Source organism: Simochromis diagramma, unplaced genomic scaffold (assembly GCF_900408965.1).
Source record: "Simochromis diagramma unplaced genomic scaffold, fSimDia1.1 OVJJ01000028.1, whole genome shotgun sequence".
NCBI lineage: Eukaryota > Metazoa > Chordata > Actinopteri > Cichliformes > Cichlidae > Simochromis > Simochromis diagramma.
Genome location: NW_024387098.1, coordinates 3,789 through 14,799, shown reverse-complemented (window position 1 = coordinate 14,799; position 11,011 = coordinate 3,789). Strand labels below are relative to the sequence as shown.

The following is an 11,011-nucleotide window of genomic DNA, read 5'->3' as shown; positions in this document are numbered from 1 at the left end:
TACAATAACTATTAGAAACTGGATTCACAATAATATTTCTAACAGACCGTTTCTAACTGAGCAGCATTGTTTCCTTAGTCACACTGTTACTCTGAGAAATTTCAGAATGGACTGCTGGAGCATAGTAGTGACTAACCCTCAAACCCTCCTACCCACCTCGACATACAAACTCTGTGTGGCTTCACGTGTTCTGTTGATGTTTACATGATCGAAATAACTTGAACACAAACAAACAAACAAAGAGGAAGACCACACCGGAAGGAAAAAACTACAAGTCCCAGCATCCTCTGTGTTTAGGGCGGAGCAGTGAAAGTGAAAGCCTTCAGAGTAGCAGGAGGAGGAAGGTGGAGCTGAGGCCGGTCAGTGTTAACATGAATATGTTTCTTCTTATGACATAAAATAATTCCACGCTGTTCGTGTCTGTGGGTGAAACGTGAGGCCGGTCGGCTCCTCTGAGCGCTGGTTTCCTGTAAGTAGAGAGGAAGTGAGTTTAGCTGAGCCTCCGTTTAGTGTGAGAGAGCAGGAGGAGAGTGAGAGCTGTGCTGAGGCAGGGTGAGTGTAAACACCGCTCTGACATTACTGTGTCTCTGTGGCGGGAGCAACAGGCTCCGTCAGTGGAGGCAAAAATAATCAGACTTTGGTTTTTCAAAGGAAACTACATTATGTCGGAAGTTCCCGCACGCTCATTGGATAACGGTGTGTCAATCGCAAGTTATTAGCCAATGAGCGCGCGGATTCACAGAAAGACCCGCCTTTATCACGGGACTTTAAAAACTACAATGGCGACAGAAACTCTGTGAGTGGAGTTCAGGGTGACGTTATGAAACTGTGACGTTTGAGCCACTTCCTGTTCTCAATCCCAGCGTCCTGGGCCCTATTTCAGGAAGCCGGTTTAGTGCAAACTCTGAGTAAGTATACCCTGAGTTAACGAAAACTCTGGGTTTTCAGTTTCACAAAGCGAGTTTAGATTAATTCTGAGTGAGTTACTATGACGACACACTCCGTGAAGCTAACCTGCCCCCTAGCAGGTTTACTTCAACTAACCCTGACCTTCTCCGCCTCTTTGTCGGAAACCTGACTGTAGGAAGTGTCAGACATGGCGTGCTCTTCCTTGAAGAGCCAGTAGATGTTGAAGCCCAAATTCTCCGCAGAGCTCTCCGCCGGGAGAGAGTGATTAGAGCGCGTTCGGACATTTTATCATTTCCTGATGATTTCCTGTGTGAACGTTACCGTTTTTCAGCACAATCTATAATTTATCTGAATAACATCCTCAGGCTTAATATTGCTCATGTGACACATCGCGGACATGCTCTCAGTTCTGTACATATTATTTGTATTGCACTTCGGTTTTTTGCAAACGGGAGCTTTCTGTATAATATTGGTGACGCTGAGCACGTTTCCAAGGCTACCGTCTGTCGGGCAGTCAGGAATGTTACAGTTGCACTGAAACGTCTCCTGTACTCGTCTGTGGTGTTCCCCGGTCATAGACCCACAAGATTTATCAAAGAGGGATGCCACAAAATTGCAGGTATCAGGATGAACAAAACTTAATCCATGATGTGGTGATACTTGAACTACTACTTAAATTTCACATTTATTCTCACGGTTCCCAGGCGTGATTGGCTGTATAGATGGCACTCACATTCCAATCATTGCTCCTTCAGTAAATGAAGGATGTGAACAGGAAGTCTTTCCACAGCATTAATGTGCAGGTACATAGTTCCCTGTAGCATTTCAAACTAACAAATTATTTCATTATAGTAATGGATGCTAATTTGTGTTCTCTGCACTGTGAAGATCATATGTGATGCTGCCAACATTATCACAAATGTGGAAGCCAACTGCTCAGCCTCTGAGTGGTGGTGGTGGAGGACCCCCACCTGTTTTTCGGGCCTCCGCTTTTTTTTCTGTTGGCTATAACGGGTCACATTTGAGCATACAGAGTAAGCAAATATGTACTTGTAATGTGCTCAGATAATTTCAATAAGTGCTTACAGAGGGGAAATTAATGTAGCCTCTAACTGCAATTGATTTACAAACAGACCAAGCACTATGGCCCATAATACAATTACACCTTACCTGTTTGGACTATATTTTTATATTTCATTTTTACTTGCTGCCAGGAACGTTTGGGGCCTGTTGAGTTGCACCTGTGCTCACATCACATCACAAAATCAAATGTATGAAATAAAAAATAAAATGAAATATAATAAAATAACGTGTTAAATGGGTGGAAATCCCTAGATCAATGTTTAAATTAACACTCACGCATTGACTCTGTCGGCTATGTTTTGCCATGCATGCTCCCTTTCTTTTGCAGCTGAGGCTGTGTTACTTTTTTTCCGCGGAATTTGCACGTTATCGGCATATGCTGCCATCAGAATTTCGGCCTCAAGCGCTGTAAAATACATTGACCGCGCCTTCTTTCCCTCCGTCTCCATGGTGACTCGCTTAATCTGTGCTCCACTAATCAGGGCTTTATGTATCCTCGTGCGCGCGCTTAACTTGGGGTTAAAGGAACTCCGCGTTGATTGAACTAATTGTTATCAGCCTTTCTGAAACCGAATATTCCGAGTTGGACAGTTCGGGGTTACTCAACCCTGATTATCGTTTTTCACTCTGAGTTTTCTGAACCGGCTTCCTGAAATAGGGCCCTGATCACCGAGGTTTCTGTTGCTCTGATATTGATGATATTGGTAAACAGGCTGTAGCATAAACATCAGGGGTCCGTTCTTCGTACTTCGCTTACTACATCCAAGACAAAATCATCGCGCTAACTTTGAGCTCGCTATCCCGGTTCTCCGAACACACCTGCTGTTGACGATTAGTACAGCTGGATGAAGTAATGTGAGATCACTGGGTGTCGTAAAAGGGGCTACGCATCGATAGTAGAAACGTTGATCGGCAACCCTTTGATTGGTCGGCGAAAATGTCGAAGGAGAGCGCTCGGTATTTTTCGGCAGCAGAGCAAGAACTCCTGATTGAGGGATTTCAGGAGTTTCAGAGTTTAATTAAAACGCAAGGGAACACTGCAAAGGCTGCAAAAGCAAGGAGAGAGGGCTGGCAGAAAGTTGCTGACAAATTAAACTCATAAGTAATTTAATAATAACAATAATAATGGAGTGGATTTATATAGCGCTTTTCAAGGCACCCAAAGCGCTTTACAATGCCACTATTCATTCACTCTCACATTCACACACTGGTGGAGGCAGCTACAGTTGTAGCCACAGCTGCCCTGGGGCAGACTGACAGAAGCCAGGCTGCCATATCGCGCCATCGGCCCCTCTGGCCAACACCAGTAGGCGGTAGGGTAAATTTATTATATTACACTATATTATCCAATATTATATTACATTATATTATATTATATTATATTACATTATATCCTCTTTCACATTAGAGCCACAACAGGACCCACTAGAACATGGGAACAAGTAAAAGTGAAATATAAGAATATTCTACAGAATGGTAATATTTATCACTTATATTGCTTTTAGTCTCTTGGAAAGAGACCCTGAAATAATCTGTTTGTTTGTTCATAACAGCAACCAAGAAAAGGGCAGAGCACAAAAAGACAGGTGGTGGTCCTGCACCCCCTCGTCAACAAGTTGGTTAAGTGAATAATACCCTCACGGGAATATCGATATCTCTCTATGAGCACACTGTCGCGCTGAGCTAAAGGATCCTGTCTGTCCCGCAATATACGCTGAATTCTGAAAACTCTCCTTATCAATCTTGCACCTTCTGCAATGGGTGGCTCGCGTATACGGACAGGACATGGCTGCGACAGACTTCCCAAATCCACCTTCGCTTTTATAGCCGTGGTCTCACATCCTGATTACACGAAGTAATTTACTATTACTACTCTAAAATATGAATTACATCTGTAATAATCACATACATGAAATAGAATGTTAATAGTACATTTCCCTTTTTTTAGGAAATGACCTGTATGTATCTGTGTGACATCAATAAAAGGATCAAGTGCTGCATTAACTTTAGTTACATTGATGTTATTTATTTATGGTGAAACAGTGGTGGAATATCGCTGTTGCTTTCGTATACATGAAGCGGACATACCTGAGTGGCCGCGATCTAATCCTGTTTACATAAAGTAAGCCTGCTCCCGAGCAGATGATAAATGATAAAATGTCCGAACGCGCTCTAATCACTCTCTCCCGGCGGAGAGCTCTGCGGAGAATTTGGGCTTCAACATCTACTGGCTCTTCAAGGAAGGAGCACGCCATGTCTGACACTTCCTACAGTCAGGTTTCCGACAAAGAGGCGGAGAAGGTCAGGGTTAGTTGAAGTAAACCTGCTAGGGGGCAGGTTAGCTTCACGGAGTGTGTCGTCATAGTAACTCACTCAGAATTAATCTAAACCCGCTTTGTGAAACCGAAAACCCAGAGTTTTCGTTAACTCAGGGTATACTTACTCAGTTTTTCCACTAAACCGGCTTCCTGAAACAGGGCCCAGGTCTGTTCTGAAAACTGGCTTTATTTTTTCAAAGTAAGGGAATATCTGTGGTGTGATACCGCGGGCTCATGGGCTAAGGACTTGGATTGACAAGTCAAGCGCAGATGATTGTGTTGTTTCATATAAAGGCTTGTGTATGTGTGCCTTCCTGTGTGTGTCCTTGTGTCAGTGGAATTGAATCAGTGTGTTAGAGAAAGTGCTCCTCTGCTGTGCCGTCATCGTGTGGATGCTTCTTTTAAAGTTGGAACTCATGTTTTTATGATCTGCTTCATTTCATTGAACCTTTATCAAATCAAATCAAATCAAAATTTATTTATGTAGCACATATTAAAACAACAGTGTTGACCATAGTGCTCCACAGTCAATAAAAACATGAGACAGTTAAAACAAACAATAAAAGAGGACAACAAACAATAGGTAACAACGCAACAAGCTAAAAACAGCCAACTAGACAGAATCAAAAGCCAAAGTAAAAAAATAAGTTTTAAGACGTAATTTAAAAGACTGGATAGACTCAGCAGTGCGAATATGAACGGGGAGGTTATTCCAGAGTCTGGGTGCCACGGATGCAAAGGCCCGGTCGCCTCTCGACTTCATTCGAGTCCTAGGTTGTGCTAGGAGCCTGTGGTTGGATGATCTAAGTGCTCTGTTGGGATTGTATGAATGGAGTAAATCAGAAAGATAACTGGGCGCTAAATTATTCAAAATATTAAAAGTGAACAAAAGAATTTTAAAATCTATACGATATTTAACAGGGAGCCAATGTAATTTGGCTAAAATTGGAGTTATGTGTTCATGAATTATCGTACCTGTTAAAAGACGCGCAGCTGCATTTTGAATTAACTGGAGCCGGCAAAGAGAGGAGTGTTGGAGGCCCGAATAGAGGCAGTTACAGTCGTCCAATCTGGATGTAATAAATGCGTGGATAAGCTTTTCAAGGTCCTTTAAAGGAAGGAACGGCTTTGCTTTGGAAATCTGACGCAACTGGTAAAAGCTGTTTTTTACCACAGTGGACACCTGTTTCTCAAGTTTAAAAGAGCCATCCAGGAACACTCCGAGGTTTCTTAACAGGGAAGAAAGATGGCTAGCGAGAGGGCCTAGGGCATCAGCTAACTGGTCTAGCGGAGTGTGACTACCAAAGACTATCAATGTAAGAAAATTATGTGATAACCAAATTTTAACTTCATGCAAACAGTTGAACAGAGGTTGCAAAGAAGCAGTCACATCGGATTTCAAAGGTGAATAAATCAGGATATCATCGGCATAACAGTGAAAGGAGATGTTGTATTTACTAAAAATTAATCCCAAGGGCAACATGTACAAAGAGAAAAGAGCAGGACCGAGCGCGGACCCTTGAGGCACACCACAGTAAATAGGGGCAGAAGCCGAGGAGTGTTGCCCCATAGCAACAGAGAACGACCTCTCTGAGAGATAGGATTTAAACCAAGATAAAACCGTACCTTTGAGACCAACAACATGTTCCAGTCTTGATAGAAGAATGTTGTGGTTAACCGTGTCAAAAGCAGCAGATAAGTCAAGTAAAACTAAGACTACAGAATATCCAGAGTCAACAGTTAAAAGAAGATCATTAAAAACTCTAAGTAAGGCTGTCTCTGTGCTGTGGCGAGGTTTAAAACCAGACTGAAACTTGTCATTAATACCATTTGCATCTAAAAAGGCCTGTAGTTGTTTTAGAACTACCTTTTCCAATATTTTGGAAATAAAAGGGAGTTTATTTCTAACCATGAAGTCCCTTTGAGGTTACAGCCTCCTGGTTAGGTTTAGGCTGTTATTGTGCTTCAGGCTGAAATATGAGGAGTAAGGAGTGGGGCTGGTTAGCCCTCATGACCCTCACCATAACACATACGTCACAGGACAGTGTTTACCACAGAAACTCCATGAAATGATCAATGAGAACTTTAGAAACCCGTCAGTGTGATGCTTCCAGTACAACAGCACCTCTGAGTGTGTGTGTTTGCCTCTCAGACTAACTCCACCCTGACATCAAGAAGATGGAGGAAAAGGATGGAGCAGGATCTGCAGCATCCAGCTGTGTGTCTGTGAGGAGTGACCGGTCCAAAGGACTACCTCCATCGTTCAGGAATGAACCTGCAGCAACAATGTAAGAGAGCTGCTGACTCATTTATTCAGTGTAAATAATGATTTTTGATGCAATGGGAGAAGAAAAATGACAAAAACAGTTTTAAAAATAAGGATTAAAATATTACAAACTATATTTTTGAGTTTCCTGATGTAGCACAAAAATACATGAACATAACTGTTTATAGGACAGATATTTTACGGTTCTTTTAGGCAGCACCAAAAAGCAAAAAGACTATTTTTAAGCTGTCTGAGGTAGTGAGTCAACATGTCACACTGGGTCAAAGGTCAGGGAGTAAAAGTGTGTTTTAAAGGAGGTTTAAAAGCAGCGAGTGAAGAAGCCTGTCGAGGTAAATCGTTCCATAACTGACCAAATAAGTTGGTGGACCCCTGTGTTGAATCAAGCATCTGGTTCACAGAGAGGATAACCCTCAAATGGGCTGTACAACATTATATAGTGAGACAAAAACAGAGATTATCGTAGCCATGGCTCTCTCGCATGGACGTGGCAGTCTTGCTGTCTGCTGCGAATCCTCCCCGTACCTCCGTGACCTCGTCTGGTATCTGCTCCCTCCTCTGTAAGAGACAGTAAAGGAAAACACGTCTCTGCCTAGTCTTGAAAATCTAATCTTATCATCCATTGTTCTTCTAGGGCCTCTTCTTCTTGTGGCCTCAGCTAACTGCTAATATTTAAATGGCTAACATTAACATGTGTGCCAGCCAGGTTAACATTTATGATGAACTATGATTAATTAACTGATGTTGAAACTGGAGCTTTACTGACCTCTGAAATTCCTCCTAAAGTGTTATTCAGTGTTGTGACAGTCAGCTGCTTCAGCTGCTGCTGGGATGGGCTGTGGCAAAGAGAGCAGAGAAAAACTCTGATTTTCTCTGCTGATGGTTTCTGGTGTTTGGGTCTGTTTTTCTGTATTTATGCAGATAAAGTGTAAACTCAGATGAATTATACCATCAAATTTTAAAGGAAAATATCAGAATGAGCAAGTTGGGATTAGTATCTTGCCCAAGGATATTTGACACGCAGACTGGAGGAGCCTGGGATCGAACCATCAACCGTCCGATCAGTAGGTGACCAGCTCTACCTCCTGAGCTACAGCCACCCTGATTCATCAGATTTGAGGTGTTACCTCCTTTGACAGTATCACAGTATCAGCTTAAAGCACTTGTTGCTGCTGAGTTTGCATCTTTTGCTGTGAAGTACAGCCAGACTTTTGACCGTTTCGCCTTGGGCATTTTTAATCTGTAGCTCTGCTCTAAAAGAACAAACGTACCTGGGCCCGCCTACTATCCTCGGAAAGGTAAAACGATTGGCTAGAATCCAAAGTGTATGACATCTCAGGAAAAAAAGCACTGAAATGTGCGCTGCTTTTTGGTCTGGTTACTACCGTTTATGTCAGATCCAGTGCCATAATGGCACCGGATACCGGTACCCATCCCCAGTTAGGAGGCAATGGTAGAGAAGGAAAGACAGGAGAGTGGAGGTGATGTATCTAAATGCATCTGAACAAAGCAGAAGTGCACACCAAACTCAACAGATAATCAAATGTAGAATCACAGAACAGAACTGCAGGCTGAGTTTGGATGTTTGACTTTGTCTTTCACTCCTCTCTGTGGCTCACACACACAGTGTCGTCAGACACATTCACACTCACTGTTTCATCTGCTTTGTGCACAAACTCATTACTTTCTTCCTTCAATGATCTACATACTACGTGCTGCCCACTGAATACTTTGCAATGTATTTCATCTCGTTCACACACAAAATAGGCACCAGTGAGAGCTCTATCCTCCTTACATATTGGTGGAGAAACCAAACGCTCAATGCCCTCAGCGGCGGAGGAAAAACCTCCTTTCAGTGGAGAAACCATCCTTAACCCTCCTTGAAAACTGGTGAAGAAACCAGACCTCCTTATGTATGTGTGTGTATATGCATGTGCTTGAATGTGTGTGTGTATTTGTGTTTGGAGGTGCGTTTGTGTGACATCCTGCTCACCAAAAGGGTAATAAAAGCAGGAAGCTTATTAACCAAGAAAACAGAACCTTCAGATAGGATGTCCCCATAATAAAATGTGAACTATGCTTCACATTGGGGATGTCCCCCACCAGCAGACTGGTTGCGGAGGAAACAAAGGAATGTCTTTGATCCTGCTGCTTGAACTAAGACTTACAAATTTAAGTAACAATGACAACATTTAACAATTTGACTCCAACAGCTGCCAGCTGGAATTGAAATGTAATTTAAATGAAGGATTGAAGGTTACTGGGTTTTTTGAATGTAGAGATCACATGAACGTATATGAATTGTATGATATGTCTCTTCTATTGTTCTATTATCATACCCTGTTGTTGATTGTGATTGGTTTTATTTCTTTCTTCAGTGGTTGTAGTGTTTTAATATTTAGTCATTTTTTCCATTATTGTAATTGTGTATAAAGTTTAATTTGAATGAAAGTTACACTCAAATGCTTTCAGTGTTGCTGTGTTGAGTGTTTGCATGTTTAATGTTTGTATGGAAGACACAGAAAGACATGTGACTAAAGAAATCTGTGCTAGAGTGACATTTCAAAAAAATAGTAGAAAACAAAACAGATGATGAATTCTTTAGAGAATTTTCTAGAAATCTTTTTCTTTCTAAACAGAATTCAGAATATTGATGTTTGAGCTGGAAGCTGGAAGGTTTTAGAAAATGTTCTCATCATTTGTTTACAGCACAATATCAACGTATGTAAATCAAAACAACAAAAATGCACAAGTGGTGTGTGAGACTACAAATTATAGAATCAGAACTGCTGATTTCATTACTCTTAACTTTTAAAGGCAGATTTTGTATCTGAGAGCAGGGACACTTGCTGTGTTCAGTGTGACTTTAAGTTCGGGCTACCCTTGATTTAGTAGTTCGATGTTTTTAAACTGTTTCATTTATAAGGCTCATTAAAAGCCATTTGAACAGAACATTTTTGTATTTATAGCGAAAAGTTTTAGAATTATTTTTGTGGTCAGAAAAGGAGGAGAAACAAAAGGAGGGTGTGTTGTTCAGGAAGTACAGGCTGTAGCTCAGCAGGTAGAATTACTAACTGGAAGGTTGGAGGTTTGATCCCTGGCTGCTCCAGTCTGCACGCCACGGTATCCTTGGGCAAGATGTGGAACCCCGACTTGCTCGCCGATGCATCCATCATAGTGGCATTGTTAGAAAAAGAAGTGCTTGTGTGAATGAAGCACGCTGTATAAAATGCTTTGACTGCTCATATAGAAAAGCAGCTTATAAGAATTGGTTCATTTTCCAGATAATTCCACTAGTAAGACAACAGACATTTGGGAGGCTTTCTCCTGAGAGTAACACTGAAAGTCTTGCTGCTCCTCCACAAAATGAACTCTTCAGTTTAGATTTGATTAAAGACACAGCTCAGCTAAACACAACTCAAACTAATCTACACTATTTTTCTTTATTACGCAGCATTTTTATAACCATTTCCAGATATTTCTAAAGATGAAAACAGAATTAAACTCCAGCCTGATCTGTTTCTGAGGTTCCTGACTCTGACCGTCCCTCAAACGCCTCTCTGATCATCTCCTTCCGTTGCTTTTACTTTGGCTTTCGTGACTGTTGTGGCGCAGTTGATCGTCTCCATGTTAAGGTAATGTTAGCAGTAGGGCTGCCACAAACTATTATTTTGATAGTCGACTAGTCACCGATTATTTATGCGATTAGTCGACTAATCAGATCATCATCCATTGGGCGTAAAACTACAGCTTATTGCACCAGCAGCATCTGCTCTTATATAACTATCATTAGCTTACAGCTTTAAGTGTTTCAGGTCTGTGCTAACTAACAATAAAAACAAGATGATAGTTTATTCAATTTTAATGAAATTTGCAGATTGTTTCGGTGAAGTTTAATAAACTCCTTGCTATCTAAAATATAACAGGACACCGGAGTAAACTCTCGAGCATCTCACACTTCTGATAATCAGCTGTCTGCTTGATGTTTATTCAGCTGTGTAAAAACTATAACTTTAATCTCAGCCAAACCGATTTACTCAGGAACAAATAAAATACAAAAAAAAAAAAAAAAAGCCAAACAACAACATTTTTAATTTATCTAAGTGACTCATATATATTTAACCTGAGTAGCGAAAGACGGCGGTGGGTTTGAAAATGATTTGCCGGGAGTCCGGTGTTCTCACGGCTCTAGTGACCTAGCCCCCGGCTCGCTATCGAGCTAGTGGGTAACAGACGTCTCCGAAAACGTCGGAGCGCTTTTGAAAATATGCGGCGTCCTGATAAACTGAGCCAATATTTGAGGTTTACACAGCTACATTCTCGCCTGAAAATATGTTAAACGTTTATTTTGTGACCCAGAAAGAATAATAAGAGTAATATTAAACCTAACTAGCTGCCGCCATTGTTGGAAACTAAG

The 11,011-nt window shown here is 41.4% G+C and overlaps 1 long non-coding RNA gene across 1 annotated transcript; it reads left to right on the top strand.

The window, feature by feature from the left end:
- Positions 1 to 309: 309 nt before the first annotated feature.
- LOC120743023 lies at positions 310 to 6,558 on the top strand. The gene is made up of 2 exons (XR_005698022.1): positions 310 to 359; positions 6,463 to 6,558. It is a non-coding gene; the product is annotated as an uncharacterized LOC120743023 (long non-coding RNA).
- The last annotated feature ends 4,453 nt before the right edge of the window (positions 6,559 to 11,011 follow it).